Genomic DNA, 23,136 nt, shown 5'->3' with positions numbered 1-23,136 from the left:
GCTACATCTTATATATAAAATTCTCATGTCACAATGTTCGTTCCCATACTCCTCCGAAACGGCTTGACCGATTCTTATGAAGTTTTTTATGCATATTCAGTGGGTCTGAGAATCGGCTACAATCCATTTTTCAAACCGCTAAGTGATAAGGGGTGTCTACCCCAATCAAAAACCCCTGCTTTTTAATAGTCATTTTAATAATTTTATCATTTTTTATCCCGGTCGATAACATCAAACTATATAGATGAAACTGGATGCCTAAAATTACCAACCAGTCGGTAATTTTACTGCATAATCATTGAATCGCTGAAGCTGTAAATTTTCCAACTGAGTTTTTGAACTCACTGGATTTGCCAGGCATGTCACCGCGTAACTCACAATTGAAGGTTGGATCTCCAATTATTTTGCTTCGTAATTTGAACCCTTCACGGCTGTGCCACGGTACGCCATTAGTCATTAAAAAATTAATGAAAAACGTTATAGAAGCCACCATTTTAAATGGCAAGTTTCGAGGTGAAAATTGAATGAAATGAGAACACCTATTACACCCACCGATGTGCCAATTCGATTTAAGCGTATTCAATTTTCGATTAAATTAGCATTTGCATTGACTATTAATAAATCCCAAGCCCAAACAATGTCTGTTTGTGGCTTATATTTGAGCACACCATGTTTTTCACATGGACAATTCGACGTTGCATCAAGTTTATTTGTATTAGCTAAAGACGGGCTAACAAAAAAATGTTGTTCACGCTGTAGCATTAAGAGATCAATATTATGTAATGAATTAACGATACAAATAATTATTACTTAAAATAAATTAAAAAAATTAATGTTGACTGTTTTGTTATTTTTATATTCACTCATCGTTAACAGCGCTCCATGCCTTTTTCACTCATATACCACATCCTTACACACTTTCAATAAGTTAGTTTTTTTTTCCGCACTAGAAATTTTCTAGAAATTATTTACATGGCAAAACGTTTTCCGGACTAGCTAGTATTTAAAAAAATTATCCTCAAAGAGGATTTTAAATACATGCTAAGTTGCTTTGAAGCTCGTAATTTTTACGACATGTCTGTTTTTCTCTCTTTATAATTTTCTTTTCCTTATTTAATTCAATTTACTTTGTAAAATTTAGAAAATTAAACATTATATAACATTTACTGCCATTCCGAATAAAGATAACTTAACAAAACTATTATTATGAATGCTAAACCTTTGCGTCATGCCACATAAAATCTCAAAAATATACGGGAATGCTTGGAATTAAAAGTGGAATATTACGTTTACGCCGTACTCAGCAGACGTCACTCCTTCGTGTTACCATTTGCTCTGATCGATGATGTATCGATGTAACTAAATAAATAAAAATTGGATCATCTTGAAAGGTAAAGGATTTCTTAAAAGGTTAGAAAAAGAACAAACCTAACCAAAGTTTTAATACCATTTTTTAATTTAATTTCGTTATGAATGACGTGTGCTTGAAATCAGAAAATGATGAGTGATGTTAAGAATTTAAAGAGTCCTTACTATAACCTAATTAATTCGCAGGTCCCTCAAATCTTCCTATAGTCCGTCATAAGCACACTAAAATTTAAACCAAACAAACATGCTCTACCACAGTGTAGAAAACAGTTATGTAACAATTAGAATATTTACAACCCCAAATTTCTCAATCTCTTCTTCACGGTACTTGTTTTGACAGAGTGTAAAGTTTACACATCTTAGTCGAGTTGTTTACTCCTTACTCTTGTTCTAAGATTATATTAAGATTGTTAGAGCTGCCAGTAGAGGGCATAATAAAAAATGCCACAAAAAAAATTAAAATATTTGAATTGGAATATTTCTCTGTAACCTCCGTATTTGCCAGACATTACTTCTTCGGATTATCGTTGTACTGATCCATGCAGCACAGTTTAGTAGGTCACTGGTTCATCTCTGTAGAAGATACAAATAACTTGGCCTCCGAACTCCGAACAATCCTATAGACTAATTGATTCACAGGTCCGTTATTGTTGCTGTAGCCTGATAATTAATAAAGAATGCTTTTCGTAACATATTAAACAAATAAAACGATACAATAACGTATTCCCTTGCTTTATTCAAAATATCATTTGACATCATTATGTGCTTCAAAGCTAAAGAGAAACACCAACGAAAACCAAGTATACAACAGCAATGAAACGGAGAACTTTATACTAAACACATTTTCGAGCAATTTTGCGTAATTCTTCCGGGTTAATGGCGGCTAAAGCTGGCAATTGGATGTCGGGAAAAAGGACGGGCAAAAGCAGGTGTAATTGTGTGTGTGGGACGGCTAAGTTGGCATTACTTAGCCCGGTCATATTAAAGGATACATATCGATTCCAGATACGGTCCGGGCAAATGCAGAAAATCTGGTGGAGAGCCCTCGGTAATCCATCGCTGTAAATTTGAACGGTCCCTCGGGAAATACAAAAGTATGACGAACCCTTTTCGAGAGACGACGGATCCAGACTCCAGATAATAGTCATTGGCTTTACAATGACCGACAATTTAATAGTAGAATTCCGTTTATACCGGACATATTTTATTCTGATTAGATTTAGATTATGTTGGGTTGACAAAAAATATTTTCTGTATACACGCATATGCTACCCTGATGGAAGTGGTGGGGGGAAGGACGGACAAAGGGAGGTTCAATATTAACATAATATTAGAATTATTTTTAATAGAGAATTAGCTAAAATAAGTTACATTTAATATTTTTTAATTATTTTAATTAATATCATGTTATATTAGATATGTTTAGTACTATCTTCATTTACAAATTAACTTATTACCAGTGGTCTGTTGTAGTTGCATTAATACGCAAGCAAACCGACTAAGAGATTAATACATCAGCATATGTATTTCCCAAATTAAAATAAAACTAAACTATTTAAGCTAATGTTAAGAATATACTTATACACTGAACAAGTTAGTGTGGTTTGGTTTGCAATCTTCTAATTTCCTGCGGGTTGTCCAGTAGTTGAATTGCTTCCACGTTGCTGTTATTTAGCAAACTTATTGCTTGTTTTAGGACAAAAATTCTTGGATCGTAGCGATTAGCATCGGTAATTAATCGTAGAACTTTGTTTTGGATGCATTGGATTATTGTTGGTTTGATGTTTTGGGGCCATATTTGATTTAAGGTCAAGTTTAGAGTGTCTTCCGACTAACCAGTAAAGTTGCTTGACTTTGAATCTAATCCTCTCTGGTTTGTATCCAGCATTGTGTTTCCAACATTATGTTAATGTTGTTTAACCCTCCATCGGGATGTATTCCCAGATATTTAGCTGATTCTATTTAAGGATTCGGACATTCGTTAAGTGACATAATTACGACGTTTTTGTCATTTCGCCGCAACGCAAAATTAACATGAAATTATGAGTTATGAAGCTTTTTTTACTAATCCTCTAGTCCATTTGTTTTGTTGACCGCCTACATACTTTTTTCTACAGCCCTAGACAGAGACATCTTTTGTCATGATAACTAAGTTGTCGGCAAATATTCCAAGTACTGTTTTTTTATTGATGAGATATCAGCAGTATAGACCAGATACAGAAATGGCCCTAAGACAAGGTACATTACACTAATGAAAATTTAACAAAATATAGATTTTTCTAGCACAAAAGTGTGTACTTTTAGTGTAGTTTTAATCGTACAGTAGGTATTTGAACATACTAACATAAATAATTTTTAAAAAGCAGATCTGAAACCGTATTAATTTTGATAAGAAAATTATATTATAAATATATAATTAAATACTTAATAATATTAAAAAAAATATATTTTAAGTATGGTAGATACAGCCATAATATGTGGTATCTACATAGAGTTTATACCCATACCGAACAGGTTTCCCTTTTATGAATTGTTTACACGGTCTGCCAAAGTAAGGGACGAAATTAAACTATTATTTCTGTCGTCGCAATTTTCCCAGTACATTCTTCTTCTAGAAACTGTCCAACATCCACTAACTAGTAAAACACCTAAAGAATATTTAATTTCCTCAGTAGTTATATCAGACTTTTTGATTCTTCTAACAGCATATAGATTGATATATCAGACCAACATAGATACGACTTCGTCATCAAAAAACTTCACGAACATCTCCATTGGTGACCTTCCATTTTCTAGTGTAAATAGTGGTGCCCTTGTTGGTAAAGAAATATTTCGGTGTGTTGATCCTTTTTTAGCCACTGGTATGACTTTTTTTTACTTAGGTGTTACATGTTGCCTTAGCAGTCATCCCCTTTCCATTGTTCGCCCTTTTCTTTCATTATTTTGTTTTCTTTGTTTTGTGGTTCTCAAATTCCTGCTTCCGTCGATAACTGGGAAGCAAATAAATTGCCAACGTCTGGCTCATCTCCCGAATTTTCGTTGGCGAGGTGTTCGTTTGCGTTCATCGGAGTTAGAATAGCAATACCATGGTCATTACTGCCGTCATAGATATTTTCTGTTAGCTCTGTCAACAGCTCAGTGAGGGTTAAACCACTAAAATAAAGTGTAGGCATGTTCGTCTGGTCGGTCGGAATGTATGGCTGTTGATGCGATTGTTTGTTCGAACACTCACTACTGTTTTGTGGAAGGAATTAGTATGAAAACTGAAAACCCTGGTTGAATAAATACTTGTTTATTTCGATTTATATTGATACATGAGGTCGACGGGAGAATTGACAGGATTTTAGGTTAGGTAATGGAAGTAAGGTAGCGCTGTGGAAGTGGTGCTGTTACAAGGGGGTAGAGAAAAGAAAAGAGAGCGAGACGTTGTCCTGGAGGTCTTTTATAGTCGGGAACCGCATGGTACTAATCGACTAGCTTTGCCAACATTTAACTTTGATTTATGTAAACCCTATCTAATACCCTACAATATATTTTTAAATAATAAACTAAAAAAACAACTTACCCTACGAGCTTTAGGTCAATTGGATGCGCCATCTGTGCGAATACCACAAAAAGAAACCAATTAGTAATTATCAAAACAATTCACTTCAAAACTAGTCTGTAAAGAATGCAAGTACTAAACAGTTGTTTTTAGAACTAGCATCAAGTGACACAAGCTAGTAGTCAGTACTTCTTAATCACAAAACAAAGAGGAATTGTATCTCCCATGTATTTCCAGTGAACAAGTTTAGATTTCATTTGCCACCAGAGGGCGCGACTGACAATATGAGCAAATGCTTTGTGCATGATAAGTTTTGTGCATAATCTGGGATATAAATAGAAGAGTCGAGATATCATTTACCAACAAAGTAAACTGGCTTTATCAAATTAGATCTGTCATACTGCCGGGCTGCAATAACTTCACTATTGAGCTCAATAACGTTTTCTGACATATTTGGATCAATGTTTTCCTTTTCCTATGCCACAGCTAAAATAGAAGCATGTTATATTTTTCAAATCAGTTTCATCCGCATCTCTGTTAAGCAATGCTCTTCCACATTTTTTGTAGTCTGACTGTACAAAATGTACACTACAAAACATTTTGCTCTTATTTAATGCCTCATAGGAGATTCCCATCAGGTTTCCATTATTTCTTGCTAAAGGCCATTTTTGATATAAAGCAGGATTCTTAGGAAAGCTGTGCATTCTATTTGAAACGGTATTACATCCTGGGATGCCACACCTGAGATGTCTTCAGATTTAAACAAATCATTTTAACTAAAAACGAACCATAAAAACACAGTTAATAAAATAATAATATTTAATACGTAAATTTCTAGCATTCTTATCCATCCGATTAGAAAGAGACGCTATGTCGAAAAATATTAAACCGAATTTCTTTGTATAGAAATTAAATTATTTGTATAGGAAGTATAGGAATATAGGTTACCAAAACAGTCCAAAATAACCAGTAATTTCTTGATTATTTCCACCAAATATAAACACACGTACTCTTATTTCTTATCCTCTAGACCAGAGTTTTAAAAGCTAACTAAAACACTGTTTGGCATATATGGCACCCATATAATCAATATTTTGTGTTCTTAATATATAATACGGTGGAATGTAGAAATCTGTATGATGTTTGTTAAAACGAAAAGTAGGCATATCACAGTAGAAACCTTTAGATATTTCCTAATACAACACAAACAAATATATTAGAAATTAAACAACACTTAGACTGGAAGTCGCTGGATTTGTCGTTTCGACCATTCGACGGCAAGAAAAGGCACAAATGATTTGCGACCTTACAAAGGTCCGTATAAAACCATTACGTTCCAGTATGCGCAAACGAAAATAGAACGATAAAAGTCACCGTTGTAGGTGGCGCAAAGTTCGCTTTTATCTCAGCGGAAAATCGAGACGGTCGTCAATGTTACGGACCGCTTTTATTATACGCCATTAAAATAAAAATAGTAATAATAGTTTTATATTTGAAAGCGGTTCAGGAATTTTCCCCGTCTATAACAACCGGGCGATACATTAAGGAACACTGTCTTATCGACATACTGAACATACAGCGAGAGAACCGACTGAATTTATTTATTTGTCTAACATTCTTCATATAATTGGTAAACAAATAGGTAACATTAAAAGTTAAGTGTTCGAGAATATCTGCAATATTTGGGTTTAAATCTTCAAATATAGCCTTAAAAAAATAAGAAAACGTGAAAGCAACAAGTAATATATAGTCTAGTAAGTCTCTATAAGTTTTTTTAGTAATGCGACGTGGATATTTGTGACGTCGAAACATTGCAATGTTACTGCATCTACTTTGAGTTTTAGTGCAGCTTGGCTTTGACATACAAGAAAATTCAAATCTAAATAAAATAATTGAAAAAATGTTATAAAATATAACTTATTAAATTAAAACTATTATATATAACAAATTATTTATATATATATATATAATAGTCCTCAAGTTATATATATATATATAATAATAATAATAAACGTTTATTTTTATTCTAATTTGCTATAGTTTTAAACTTCCAAAATACTTATTCTGCGTTAAAAACTCTGGGCTTAACATTTATATCATTGTTTTTAATGTGCACTGACTATTACTAACAACTTTAGTAAACTATATCAAACGGTTTCGTTCGCTTTAATCTTTTGACTAAGCCATCATTATCAAGGAGCTGGAGAACCTCAACGTTGATGTGCTGGTGGAGCCTATGTTTATGTATTTGGGCATAATGCATGATGACGTTATTGACACTTTCTACTTTCAGGTGGTCTTAAAGATTTTCGTTATTCAACCTTGTTTTGGACCTTTTGTATAGATTTTTTATTGCTTTAGCTGCTATAACCCTAGAGTTAAACATTATAAATCCACCCTGGTTTCAAGACTTGTTATTAAATGTAAAAACTTATTATATAATAATAGGGCTGAATATCTATTCAAAAACCAGTACATTTTTTTATACTTCAGCTGATACTGATTTCTTTATATTTTTTTCTTAACACGTTGCTAAACATAATATTAAGATCAGGGCCATGCCAAGATATTTGGCTGTATATTCATAAGGGGCTACTTGTAGATTTATATATTCCGCAGTGTACTTGATTTTTAGTTGGTAAACGCAGTATGCACTGATTTATTTTGATTCATTTTGATGCGCCATTTTTGCATCCAGCAATGCATTTCGGCAATAGATATTTGTAACCATTCAGTCGATTCAGTGTTATTGCCTACAATTGATAGATTTCAAGTGTTATCCTGGTCCCAATAAATTTGACTGCGGCACACTTGATTGTACTTTCCTCAAGTTATAATAAGTATATTCTTGTTTGCCTTTAGAATATCTGTCATTTATATATGACTCTAAAATGTTTGAATATTGGGGAGAGAGGAGTATTTTAATATATGTTTTAAACTTTCGTGCCAAACTTTATCGAGAGCTTGAGCAATATCTAAATTCTAGTGGTTTTCTTGCGACGTCAGTGATTTTATGAAACTGATCAATCATGAAGTGATCATTGTGACTTAGAACAGGCTTTTCCTTAATGGCTGGTATAATCCATTCCTATATAAAAATATTAAATGATTTGGGCATTGGCCACAATAGTGATATTGGTCAGTATGACGCTGTTTCATAAAGTAGTTTTCCTGGTTTCGGAATCATAATTACTTACATACGCATGGGCTGAAAATTTTCCGTCGTAACACATGGATGGCGCTTAGTACTGACCTTCAAAGAAAGCTGTTAAAATTTAAGAATCTCTAGGAGTGACACTACTTTTGTTATTTTCAAAGCAATATATCAAAAACAGTTTCGTGTTTTAATATTACACCGGTTCCTGTTTGGAAAAAATACCGCTCAAACAAAGCAGTAGCTTAAAAAATTTTATAAGGAGTCAGCTCCATCAATAAATTGTTAGTTTTCTAACCTCAAATGTGGTCATAGAGACATCGATAATTCAGAACGCAATGAACGTCCAAATGAGGTGGTAATATCAGAAAACGTGTAAAAGTTTTATCAATTTAGTCAAAGTGATCTAAAGCTGAAATTGCGTGAGTTAGCTGACGTCGCAAATTTATCTAAAGAATGTGTTAGTTTTATATTGCATTAGAATTTGACTATAAGCTATCTTCTAAGGGAGTGTACCGTTTGCTCATTGTTGACGAAAGACAAGAACGTGTTGATGATTCTGAGCAGTGTTTGGAAATGTTTAATCGTAATAAATCTGAATTTTTGCATCGATATGTGACAATGGATGAAACATGGACCCACCCCTCCAGTCCGGAATCGAAACGATTATCATCTGATTGGGCCACAAATGGTGACAGGCCTATTTCGATGCAAAAGGTCGAAATCATTCTACAAAAGTGGTATTCAAATGCTAGAGCGGCGCTGCAATGATTTACAATGATATGTTGATGAACAAAGATAATTTTGACCCAAAAAAATTGAATTTATTGTATCGCCGGGAACTTTTCAGTTCATGTGTTAGTATGATCGAAATACTTATTACTTTAATGGTAATAACCAGTGAAGTTCCTTTAATATTTTTCCAGTAATAAATCCAAAACCAAGAGCATTTTTTGCGTTAATATCATTTTTTATTTCTGTGTTAACTTCAGTTAGAGAGATTAGATTAGATTTTAGATTTATTAATTAAAGGCCCATCAGCCTCGAGGATTATTTAGGACCTATGAATTATATACATTTTCAGTTAATTTAACATAAGTATGAGAATAATATGGAGTGAATACTTTAAAAGACATAAGTTAACAGCAGTAGTATTCACAGTCTATTACATGTTTTGGAGTACTCCGATGGCAGCCAAATCAGTTTTTCAAGGTTCTTCAATTGTAAAAGTTGTTTCATAGATCCCTCAGGAGAGAAAGTCGTCTTTGGTGGGAGTGCCCTTGGCATTCAACTAGGACGTGTTTGATGCTCAGCGGGGATCTACATCTATCACAAATGGGCGGACTTTCTCCTTTGAGTAGAAACTCGTGAGACAGCCTATGTGAGACAATGGCCTATTCTGAGTGTGGATAATACCCAATTTACGTCTGCTAAAGTTACAAAAGTTGATACCTTGGTAAATCTCCTCTTTCACCTCGCATAATTTGTGATTGACCATTAAGTCCCAGTTTAGTTGATTCAGTTTTTATAAAGTGCGGTATGATATGTATACAGATCCCTTCTCCAGTACAGATGGTTTTCCAAAAGTAATCCCTCCCTTTTCCCAGCAAGATGATCGCTTCTTTGTTACCTTCGATTCTCATGTGTACCATGTGATATGTAGGTCCTCATGTAGGTAATATTCTTGCCGCTATTACGAGCGGTAGCGTTTAATTCTCTATTGGCAGCACACACATTGGCAATGGATTTTTGTGGATTGGTAGCACAGTGCATGTGCCGATTTTAAACTCTCAAGAGAGCTCATAGAGTCAATGATCATATTTGGACTGTCTTGAACGCACTAAGAACCTTGTATATGGTCAGCTATTCAGCAATAGAAACACTTGTCAAAAAGGGCAATTTGTAATGTTCTTCCTCTAATGTTGATATATATGCAGCTCCATATTCATCGTTTTTTGATCCATCAGTGTAAATTTGATGGTGTTCAAGGTATTTTTCATAGATCAATTGCTTGAAAAGGGAGCGTGCACTATAAGAGTCAAGAGCATCCATAGGAAGAAAACTCATTGAAATATCAATGGCAATTGGTACGTTCTGCCAGGGAGGTATTTTATTCGTGAATTTACAGATGGTAGGTATTTCCAATGACAAACTGTTGCGGATTTTCTGGAAATAATAGCCAGACTCTTTGCATGTTTGCCTGATCATTTTGATACTGTAGTTGATGAGAAAATATTGCCCATACTGAGGTAATCCCGGCATGAATTTTAATGAGCCTTAGTAGCAAAAGCTCTCGTCGGGAGTCTAGGGAACAAATCTCCGCTTCACAATCCGCGGTGCTGTGTAAAAATATGGAACGCTTCACGATTTTGCGTGACCCTTGCGCAGGGGCCATGCTATGAATAGTGTATAGTTCTATTATCTAGTATTCTCAGTATCGTTCCAATTTTAGTATATATACCGCCGAAGCGAGTACAGTTAGTGAGAGAAATTGAATTTTTATCCTCTATTGTCTAATGACGCAGGATAACGATTTAACATAATCTACTTGGTGGAAACATCCTTTCGAGGTGGTCTTGCAGCCTTCTCCCGATTATGCCTGCCTCGATTTTGCTCATTTTTTATCAGGGTAGCTCTTCACAAAAAATACTCAGTAATATTAGCAAGTCTACGCATAAATTCACTCACGGTGTTAAATTTAAATGTTTATTGTCGTGTTATCAGTTGGGATATAATATTATTCAGCTCAGTTAGACATTTAAATTAACTCGAGTTGATGTTTCAAATATACAGTAACTTTTAACTTACCAACAGATACGTTTTACAAATAGTGATTATCACCAAATATAATTATGCTTAAAAACGATTTAAAAAAAATTCGTGCTCTATCAGTAGTCCAATTTCTATTCTATAAACATATTGATATCCTTTGTAGTACGAAATTTGTTGTATAACGTTCAAAAACTATTTCACATCAGCTAAGGATATTGCCATACAAAATTAAGTTTAACAAAGGTTTCCAAAAATGGTAGAGGAATTAATTAAAAAAGAGAGAGAGGTAGTCGTGCTGGACTGTTGTACCTTGCGACCGCAAGGTACCAATCTTTGAGCGTTGCTAATTGTATAATTCTCCGCGGGCGTATTACGGGTGGCCTAATTATTTGTGGGGGTCGCTACACATATATGCTTACTAGCGATAAATACCGGTTTAAATGAGATGTACCAATTTATATAACTATCTTAAAGCATTTTCAACTTTTTTTTATTGTTTGTTTGGAAGAAATTTGCAGTGAAAGCCCGTCGATCGTTTTCAGAAAGTGTTGATGATGCTGCTCCCTCACAAATGTGCTTATTTTGATATTATGAACGGGGAACAGGCCGAAAGTCCAAAAAGGATTCTAATACAAATTTATTAGATGAAAGCCTTAACAGTTGATGACTCAGCTCCATCAAGCATCAATCACCTTCTGATTGTTCAGAGAAATGCTTCCGATGAACCAAGGCTCAGGTTGATTGGTTGGCACATGATTAGAGTACTGAAAATGGATTAATACTTAGATCTTTGTCAAAGTAACATTGCTTTTTGGATACAATATGGCCATGTTTCCCAATAAAAGGCAAAATAAGGCAGAAACTGATATGAAAAATATTTTTATTGTCACATATTTTATTTTATTTTCTCAATAACTGCCTTTTCTATAAGCTCCTGATATTTTATCTATGAGACACGCCCAGAAGCTAAATTAATTATTATTTTTTACCGGCAGAAAACAAGAGGGATTTTCTACTGCCGTTTTTCTGATTGAATCAAGAAGATATTTTCCTAGTTCATACAAGTTTTGATGGTCAAGCTGTACATTTGTTATCAACATACATACATACATATATATCAACAACTTGTCCTCCTGGCATTTGTCCTCCAGTGATAAATCTAATCACCCTAATCCTAAATTAAATGAATCCACACTTTATTTTAGTTAAATTCATTAATTTGCTACTAAAATGTTGTTACACATTAGCAAAAAAATTTTTCAACAGTTTCTTGCTATAATATTATTATTTATAACATATATCTTTTATATTTCTTTATTTATATAAATAACTAAGATTTTTCTGTGAGTATAAGAGCTTTCTTTGTAAGCATATAAATTTGTTATCTATTAAATACCATAATATGATCTATTAAAATGTCTGATGAGATTTTAATCCAAGATCGGCTACGTCGCCTTGAAGCTAATTAGCTCTAGTTGATAGTTCTATCTCCGTCTTATTATAGAGCAATAAATAATGCAGGTGTGACTCCATCACGTCGAAATTGATTTAAAATTTCGCTCATCAACGCGAAAAAGCCGACGCCGGGAAATTGGCGAAATTGCCGTTTAATTTCCAGACTAATCGGGTTAAATTTTCACGTCACTATACGCGATAATATGAACGTAATATGGGCCGATTTTTTGTGATTTTACTAGCCTATTACATTACTGTAATGAGAAATTATCAGTTTTTGAGTTTCTCAGAATATAATGGTAAACGATTTTTTAATGTATCAACAACTTAATATAATAATTCTTTGAATTGGGATTAATAACCACCCTAACTAGAAATATTTCGACTACCAGTAGACGTTCGTGGAGCTTCGTGGGTATGTTATATATCAAAATGGTGGAAATACTTTAGTGGTACCCTCAGTAATTGTTTCGGATATTCTCTTTACTTTTGTATCCATAATTTCGATTTGAAACTCCTTCTGATGTTTTCTTCCCCACAAGAAACTCCAGTCGCGATTAATTATAAGCGACTTTTAGCACTTTTCCCACACTACTACAGTCAGAGATTATTACACTGAAAATTTCTGAAAAATTATATTTAGGGATTTTTAATGTATCAACAGCTTAATCGCACTTGATATTCGGATACTCGTTGAATGTTAAACCTCAAAGAGTTTATAAGTGTTATTGGTGTACCATTTCTACACCCCATGACAGAGAAAGTATTCTCTCAGGGATTATGTATTCCTGCCACATTACGATGCATTTAGATAGTTCAGTAAATACTATCTTGGTGATGTAATTTTATAGTTTAAATATTGTCTTCATTCCATAACACCAATTTGGGTTTCGCAATAATCACGAAACAATAGAACAAGTACATGCACCTTTTAAGAAAATAAATATGGCCTTAACCGCCAAAATATATTGTTCAAAGGATTGCAGGTTAAGTTAAAGTAACTTCTCCCTCATCCGAATTACGAACTTTTAAAATCTTACCCTACAGATCATCATTTTGCTGTAAAACAAAGCGATAAACATACCGAATAACTTGCAATATATTCGGGAGTTCCGCATGGTAGTACACTGGTCAAATAAGAAATCTAGCTGATCTACCTACAACAAAAAATAACCACTGTGGCAATATACGCGGACGACACGGCAGTCTTACCCTCTCATGAAGATAAAGTCATAGCATCAATTAACCTGCAGACACACCTAAATCAAATACAAATGTGGCTGAAAAGATGGTATATAAACGTCAACGAAACAACATCCAGTTTATATCAACAATTGTCAACTCCTTCAAGCGGAAGATGATAAATATCTTGGTGCGCGCCTAGATGGATGCCTAACTTGGAAGAAGCACATACTCGCCAAACGGAAACAACTTGGATTTAAACCCTATCAAATCCATATCGGGCGTAAATCCAAGTTATCGTTATATAACAAGATATTATTGTATAAATCTATACCCAAGCTTATTTGGTCATATGGATTCCAACTATGGGCAACCGCTAGCAAGTCTAGTATATCCACAAACAACCAAAATAAAGTTAACATTGTCGATGCTCCGTACTATATTTCAAATGAAGTGTTAAAACGCATTGTTCTTCTAGAACCAATAATGAATGTTATTCAAAGTGTTCTGTGAATTAGCTCGAAATATGCGAAGTAACAGTGAAGTGTGTAGACTAAAACTTCTAACACCATCCGATCTGATCATTGGACATATACAAACTATAGAATAAGATTAATTAATTAGAATAGTATCTTATACAGGAAATCACTTAATAAAGTGATATTTTCATGCCATATATATATGATTTGAACATAACAAATAATTATTGCCTTCTGGGTAGAATATGGAACTACTATGATTAATAAAATAAGATATTGCTGGATCCTCTCATTGAGTTTATATTCAATGTATTTGTTAAATACTATAAGAGTTTTGATTGCATAGAAATAAAATGTCAGTAAAATTTTCAATAAGTAAGGTTTTTAGAGGAGTGAAGACAGATTTTAAGCAACTGAAGCTTATAAATAGATACACAAATTATAAGCTACCAAATATGTTCTTCAATCTAGACAAGAAAACCTACATTATATACGGCAGTAAATATTAAAATACTGAGTACTGAGTATGGTTTCGAAACAATTCTTGACTTATATTTCGGGAGTGAATTGGATTTCGGATACCTCCTTCGATTCGATATTAATTTCAAAAATTGCCTCAAAATGCTGCTTAACAATGAAATCTTATTTCTCTATGTAATTCGATGATACTGCTGAGAGATCCCAGATACTACTGAAAATATAAAATGCAGGTTTGAATTAAGGTGATGTCACCTCAGTCAATTTAACAAGAGGGAAAATTGAAAGGAATAAGCGATGAACAAGGATTATATCAAAGAAATTATTTAATTTAATATAAATTCTGTACATTATTCGTACCTATTTCTTCTACTAAAGGTAACCGAAAATTTCTAGACTAACAATTAATTTATTCCTAACTTTAATTAGTTCGTAGTCACTCACTATTGTATCAGCAGTTTATTCGCTCACTTTACACCCGTTTTGCGCGTAAAACTTTACACAGTTGACGGGGTTTAGTCGTCTCCTTTCTATTAACTATTTGTGGTTTATCTAGTCAGTAGTCGCCGGGCCTCCGGAAAGATATTCAGGTGTAACCTAGATTCGTGTTTCCCAGAGAACCTTGACTAGATGCATTAACTGCATATTCTAGCATCCCTGCATATTTTTTATATAACTCTCCCGAGTGTAACTTGAATGATTCCACATTCGTATTAGATCTTGACTATAAATGACATTCTTATTATATGGTAACATTTTTTTCATCCACTACTATATATTTAGCCATTAGATTATCATATGTTATAATAATAGAAATTTAGTTCAAGTTTTATTTGCAATTGTTTAGTATAGACTGTTATATTATCTCTATATATTCCGAAGTTCATATGCTTCTTCGTTCTTGTCCACTGCTAATAGTGCTGTGTATTGACATAGAGCAGATAGAGGCTCAGTTGCAGAATGTCACCCAGGGGCACTTCTGTATGTATATCCTTTAATTTACAATATTTATCATGCGAGTAGTTTTGGTGAATGAATTTTTTGGTCGCAATTGTGTTATGGAAGGTGATTGCTTATTACACTGATTAACATCAAAGATTTAATTAAAATCAAATAAACAGGTCCGTTCAATTGAACATATTGCCATATAAAAAATTATTATTTTACTTTAAATCTTGAATTAATTAAAATTTTTAAAACTGGAGGCGGATTTAATGAGTACGCCACTGAGAAGCTGAGAAATATATATTTGTTTTATATATTACATATTTTCCATTAGATATTTTTAGAAAAATAATATCAGGTAAGGTCCCTTGGTGTTTGTTTTCCCAACATCTTATGTTTGACTAATATTGGACTATGTTCAGCTGGGCTATTCTGAATTTCTAAAATTAAACCTGGCTAATAGCCATTAAGTATTTATTAAGATAATTGTTATATACATGACATGTTTTATAGAAGATCACTTAGGTAAATGTAGTATATATGACATCCCCTGTTTAAAGAAGTTAATAAAAAAATTCTAAATCTTGCTCTGTATAATTCACTTTATGTTGATACTGATACTGTTCCATAGTACTGAACACTAACACTTTGAATTATACTTGATATGAGTTCTAGAGAAATATGACGCTGCGGCATTTCATTAAAGGCTATAAATTTGACTATAAATGCAACTTCTTGTTTTAAAACTATTGAACGGTTAGCTTACTTATTAGTAGTTTACTGGCTTAGACGGATTATAATTTCTAGAAGTAACATATTACTGCTTTCCGTAGGACTAATTGCCGTAATTATACATTTGTGCAATAATAACATTTTTTGAAAGGAAAACCTCGATTTGTAGCCCACAAGCCATTACATGTTGTTAAGTTTCAATTAAAATTGGCTTCGTTTAACCAGTATTTGTTTTCCAAAACGAAAAATATTATTTAATCATTATTGCGCGACTTTTCCTTCCCGATTTTAAGAGAAAAACTGTCAAATCTAAAACAACTTTATTTATAAAAAAAACTTAAATTATAAAGAATAGATGGATATCAATGGTTAGTGACGACAATATTCAATAATCAAGCACCAACTGTGCACTCGCTTGATCAGTTATTTAAACGTAAAAGAAACTGAACACGGAAAAGACCTGAACCAAAGAATTGAAAAGAAAGTGCCTCTGAACGTCGCGTCTTCACAAATGATCTCTAACGTCCCTGGGGTGTGTTATGATATCACGTCTGGCAAATAAAACCATTGAAGAAACATCAGCAATGATGCTATTTATGGTTCTTGCTAAGTATTCGCAAGTTCTACATATTTTACAATTAGAAAGAAGCCCCTTCCTGGTTCATTTTCGTTCGAACCTTTTTGAAAAACTTCTAAACAACCCAAAATTAAATGGAATGAAATATCTCACTACTAAGTACTATAACATAGTGTAGCGACCTTGAGGCATGTCGAATTTTATATCGTGGAATTACGGTCTACAAAATACCCAGAAATATTATCCCAGATATTGAAAACGGGCGGGGTGCCAGCGGCGCCAACTAGAACCCGGTAACGAATAGCTGGCGGCAACCCCAAGACGTTTATCTGGGATGTTATTGAAGGGTATTTCGATTCATTCAGTGCTCAACCATCGTCTGGTTTAGACGTGCCACCATCGACTACCCAAGCCTCGTCTCCAGGTAACTCCGCTGCCATCCGTTTTATCTAATTGTATTTTTCACATTTTTTTCAATAGCCAATAAATAACGGTCACATAATGTAAACACCACTGTTTCATTTCATTTTACCTCCATTCACCGAGCCACATCATTTACCCTAAAATAGATATTCGGAACGATTTATGAATTCTTGGAATGGTACATGTCTTTTTTTGTATTTTAGGAAAACAATATATCGAGAAAATAACACTCGTATTTACACTTGCCTTTTACAAATTCGCCGGTTCTATTCAAACTTTAAACTGCCAGTTTAATAAGAACGAAGTTGTTTTGCATACACTATCCCGTGTCATCCGTCCAACCGTCGCCCTTAATTAGGAAGCTGTTAAATATGTATGGTACGTTTTCACACAATCCTCGTCGTTTTCGGACTGCAATCCTTTCATTATTCATCGAAATTCAAATGGCATCTTTCGCGGCGTCCCCGCACGTCCGTCCGCCCGTCCTGCGGCGTTCACCGAAATGCGAAAAGCCCATTTGCAAATTCCGTTCGACAGCCAGAGACGCGATATTTATTAACTGAACGCATGGAAAGCGGTAGTTAGGGCCGCGCGGAGCGTGCCGCCCGACCACTAATCGACAACATGAACCGAACAGAACGGGCGAAGCACGGGGAGTAGGGCGACGCGCGAATAAAAGAACGAGCTGGAAATGGGACAAGGCTATGTTTTAAAACACGATTTTTAATCGGATTGGGCCGCTAACACCGCAATATGATCCGAGTAATAAATCATTGTTTTTTCTCAGTCATGGAAAGGATTGTACACACAGCCTTCTAATACAAACTATCAATAATTCGTCCCTATACAATTTTTATTAAATAACTAGATGACCCCGTGAACTTTTAGATCGCCTAAATTTATCTTAAACTTTAAGTTGTAGCTTAGTTCTGTTCGTCTAAATCAATTAAAGGTTAACGAGTTTATTTAGTACTGAGTTCAGCGGGGTACAAAAAAAGGAAAAATAGTAATGTAGCGACCTGGAGGCATGTCGAATTTTACATCGTGCAATAATGGTCTACAAAATACAATGAAATATAATCCGAGATGTTGAATAATAGGTGGCAATCCCGAGATGTTTATCTGGGAGATTACTGAAGGGTACTTTGATTCATTCAGTAGCTGACCATCGTTTAGTTTTGACGTGCCACCATCGACTGCACAAGCCTCCTCACCAGGTCACACCACTGCCAGCCTTTTTTTACCACTTGTATTTTCACATTTTTATATTACTTCGATAAATAACGGTCACATAAGCCATATAATATACCCTAACGCGGTCACCCCGACGTGATCTTTCGTAAACTTGGGTTTGGACTCGTGAATGGAAGGTACCTGTAACATAGGTGTATTTTACGTGAGCGTTGTCTTTTTTTATACAACATTTTCAATATTTTTAATTCGATTCTTTTTCTATTTTGCTTTTGTTCCTTGAACATTAAGTTTTGTTTTAGCGCTGGAACAATGAACCTTAAATGTCATTTCATTATTTCCTTTTCATTTTTTTTTTTAATTTTTTGTCCAAATTTTATTTCTTTCACAAACTTTTGAACTCTTAGAGATTTTGATATCACTATTTAATCATCGGCGTCTCGACTAAGCATTTTTATCGGCATTATGGTTAAATCATAATGTCTTCCTTCGCTCGCCGTCTCAGTCATATTAGCAGATATTTTGATTTGAAAGGCTTTGGACAGCTTCGGTCGGATACCGTTGCTATTTGTTTTTTTTTTCATTTACCGTAACGTATGTAACTACGGATTAGTCACAGAGCAGCTCCAGAAGCTAGGTACAGATTGCAGTCACCGTAGACTCGTCATGTCTTCGCCGAGATACCAGAACTGCCAACGTCTCGTCGTCCAAGAAAATAGGTTACACGTCGTCGAACCATCGAACCTCCCACAGCGTCGATTACGGAAGTCCTGTTCGAAAAATTGCTTGTTTTCAAGGTCCAAAAAAACGGTGTCTGTAGGACCGAAAGACATCAACAACCGTACCAGATCACAACCGTACCAACCAATATTCACACATCAATATATTTCGTTTTATCAGCCCTATAAATCAGTTTTCTATATTGTTAGAACTGATTTTGTAGAATCGATTTGGTGAAGGTGTTTGGGCAATTAAAACAGTGGATTCAACTGAGTCGCTCTCTAGTTATTTCTACCAACAACTCGGTCAAAGCCCCAACACAGAATGAATCAAGATGGCAGGATCTTGATCCACTCTGGATAGCTTTAACACGAGCGTGCGCGGTAGCGTTCAATATAATTTACAGGAAACTATTTTATATCGATTTATGCAATCATATATACATGAGGACGTTACATGTAGGCGCATTCACCCAATTATTTATATATCCAACTATATAATAAATTCTTTTTGTATTTTTATTTGTTTGAAATTGGGTGTAAATCCTTCTTATATTATCTCAATAAATAACGGTCACATAATGTAAACACCACTATTTCATTTCGTTTTACCTCCATTTACTGAGCCATATCATTTACCTTACAGTAATAAAAAGAGTTATACTACAGGGTGAAAATAAAAAAGGAGATTTTAATTTGAATTACATTTATCCCTATGTATTAATCGGATTAAACCTATGGGCAACCGCTAGTCTAAATAAATTAAACACCATTTTTAATCGGATTGTGTCGCTAACACTGCAATATTATTCGCCCAATAAATCATTGTTTTTTCTCGGTTATGGAAAGGATTTTACTCTACAGTCTTCTAATACAACTATCAATAATTCTTCAGTATATAATTTTTATTAAATAACTAGATAACCCGCTGAACTTTTAGATCGCTTACATTTATCTCAAACTTTAAGTTTTAGGTTAGTTCTGTTCGTCTAAAGCAATTAGAGGTTAGCTGGTTTATTTAGTACTGAGTTCAGTGGGGTACAAAATAAGAAAAATTTTAATAAAAAGAGTTATATTACAAGGAGAAATTAAAAAAGGAGTTTTTAATTTGTATTAAATTTATACAAAATTTTTTTAAACATTTTGCCTCCATTTTTGAAGAAAACGGGGGCACCCAGAGGCGTAAAATTTGACAGCGTTAGAGCTTATATCTAAGAAGAATATTTTTTGTTTTTTTACTCTTTGTGATTCCACAATCTGCCCTATAGGCAATAAGTATTTCTTATGTCTATATTATATCTACATGGCATGTAGAAAATCACTTCATTAAAAGATCTCCTGTATAAAATATTATCTTAATTAATTGGTCTTATTCGAAAGCTTATTCTAAAGTCTATATATGTCCAGTAATCAGATCACGTTGTGTTATACGTTTTAGTCTACGCACTTCAATGTCACGTCGCATATTTAGCTGGTTAGCGAATATATTGGGATGCATTGACAGTCTTTCGAAGTACTTCACAAAAACACGTTGAATTACACTCGTTATAGGTTCAAGAGGAATATCGCGTTGTATCACTTTATTTGAAATATAGCACGGAGTATCAACAATAGCACGCAACACTTTATTTTGGAAACGTTGAATGATCGATATGTTAGATTTGTTAGCGGTACCCCATAGTTGGATTCCATATGACCCAATAGGCTTGAGTGTAGACTCATACAGCAATAACTTGATGTCTAATGATAACTTGGATTTGCGCCCGATGAGCTAATACATTTGATATAATTTAAGTCCAAGTTGTTTTTGTTTAGAAAGCACTTGCTTCTTCCAAGTTAGGCACCGATCTAAGTTTATACCAAGATATTTAACATGCTCTGCTTGGGGGAGTTGACGATGTTTGATATTCAAAGGTGGACATGTTCTTCTACGCTGGGTAAACCTTGCATGGGTGGATTTTATTTCATTGGCATTAATGCGCCATGTCTTCAACCATAATTGTATTTGCTTCAGGTGGGTTTGTAAGTATATTGATACTGTGACTGGATCTTCATGGGATGCTAAGTTTGCTCTGTCGTCTGCGTATGTTGCCACAGCAGTTATTTTTGTGGTAGGAAGATCGGCCGTATACAGAAGATAGAGTACTGGGTCCAGTACACCACCTTGCGGAACTCCTGAATATATGGGATTTAATTCGGTGTGTTCATTCATTTGCAATAAAATGTCTATCATTGAGATACGATTTCAATAATTGATAGTCCGGGTGAGGGAGAAGTTTCTTTAGTTTAACCTGCAAGCCCGTATGCCATAATTTGTTAAAATCCTGAGATATATCTTGAAAAGCAGCCGAACAATATCTCTTGGCACTTAGGTCAGTGTTTATAAAATTAACTGAATGTTTGTTTGCTAGATTTGAAACGATATTGAACAGAAAGTGAGTAATTCAAGCACTGTTAAATGAAGTTATATTATTTTAGGCATTGTTTTGTGTTACTTTCAGTTATGCCCGTATTACTGGAATTATTAAAGTGTTATGACAAGTGGCATATGCCTACTTTATCGGAAGACTAGCTGATCCGGCAGACTTCGTATTCCCTCAATAGATAAATAAAAGACCTAATAATCCGTAATTTATAGAAAAAATGCTCGATATGAATGAATTTTTTAATTATTATCGATTAATTACACATGATTTTTCATACTTAAAAAATAGAGTTTTCATGAAATACTGGCTATTTATAAGGTTTCAATTGGATATTTACAGACACACACAGTTATGATAGAGGTTGTTATATTTTTGTTTCATTTTGTAGTGCGTAAATAAGCGAAGATGACGGTTTTCCGGCGCGCGAATATGCAACGTATAATTGTCCATGCACGAAACAGGGAAACTCCAAATTAATTCAGCAAACTTCCAACGAATGCCCTTTCGATTTATTTATAGCTATCGCAAAGACCAGACATACTGAAAACTTTAAACGTTTAAAATCGAATGGTAAATACGTTGGAATCATCGGTATAAGCGGGATAAAGACATCCTCTTCTTTTCATAACGGTGTCGACTGATTTGAAGGAAACCAACTGTCCCGGAAGAATATTCTGAATGGCCACATTGAGATCCTCGACAATCTCGAATCCTCGACTTTTTACTCCTGACTATTTTCTAAATAGACTGCCAAATGGACTACTGTGTCTTTCATCATGGATCGCAAATAAAAAGATACGCATCTGGTAATTTGATATTTCGTCATTTGCATTGGTTACAGCAATGACGGCCATATCGCCACTTTTGTTAAAATTTTTACATGTGTACTTTATCGAATTCACAGAATTACAATATTCTACATTGATGTGAGTCTCAAAAGCTTTGGATAATATTGGCGGGTATGACACGATCCAACGATTGTCTGCATCAACATTTTGACCTTTTACCTTCAAAACTACCGATTGCCCATTATCCGCAACTGATCGCCGACTATATAATGGGTATCCATCATTTCCCGTTATTGTTTCAGCAATCAGGTATCTTGGGTATAGCTTGGAACACTTGCCGTCAACGATACAGGGTGAATTGTAGTTGAAAACAGGGTAAGGTCCATGTATCATGTGTTTGGTAACTACTGCATGCAATTTTGGGTGTCTACGGAATCGCTCAATTTCATTATGTCGTGCTCGCTGTTGTTGTGTTTCATGTACACGATCTCGCTGCATTCTAAGCCTATTTGCTTCATTGTCACTTTCTAAAGAACGCAATTCTGATATAACTATACTACTATTTTCTTGATGTGTCTCTCTCTGGTCATTAGTGCGGTTAGCATGTGAGGTAGCTCTTCGCACATTTGATTGACTGCGACGACCTAAGTCAGGTCGTCTTCTCCTCGGCCTCGTAAATTATAATTAATCAAAGTGAGAAAAGTTAACAACAAAAAAACAACAAAAAAAGAGCACATAATTTGAAATGTCAGTATCACAAAGGATCATCGAAGTTAAGAAAGTTCTCGCGCACGTAGATTGTCGGATTCAATCCTTTTCGAGCATTTTCATATTTATACACCTTTTAAACATTCCCTGGACTTCCACAAATAATTCAAGACCAAAATTAGTTTTAAACTATATA

At 34.4% G+C, this 23,136-nt stretch overlaps 1 protein-coding gene and 1 pseudogene across 2 annotated transcripts in view; one reads left to right on the top strand and one right to left on the bottom strand.

Moving 5' to 3' along the window:
- LOC143197864 (limbic system-associated membrane protein-like) overlaps nt 1–23,136 on the top strand; it is a 487,089-nt gene that overhangs the window by 368,734 nt on the left and 95,219 nt on the right. The window lies entirely within an intron of this gene.
- Nucleotides 10,412–10,542, bottom strand: LOC143199230 (uncharacterized; annotated as a pseudogene).

This window comes from Rhynchophorus ferrugineus, unplaced genomic scaffold (genome assembly GCF_030347505.1).
Source record: "Rhynchophorus ferrugineus isolate W39M unplaced genomic scaffold, kcgeb_rfMv2 rfM6, whole genome shotgun sequence".
NCBI lineage: Eukaryota > Metazoa > Arthropoda > Insecta > Coleoptera > Curculionidae > Rhynchophorus > Rhynchophorus ferrugineus.
The sequence above is the reverse complement of the archived record's forward strand: the minus strand, read 5'-3'. Positions and strand labels throughout refer to the sequence as shown.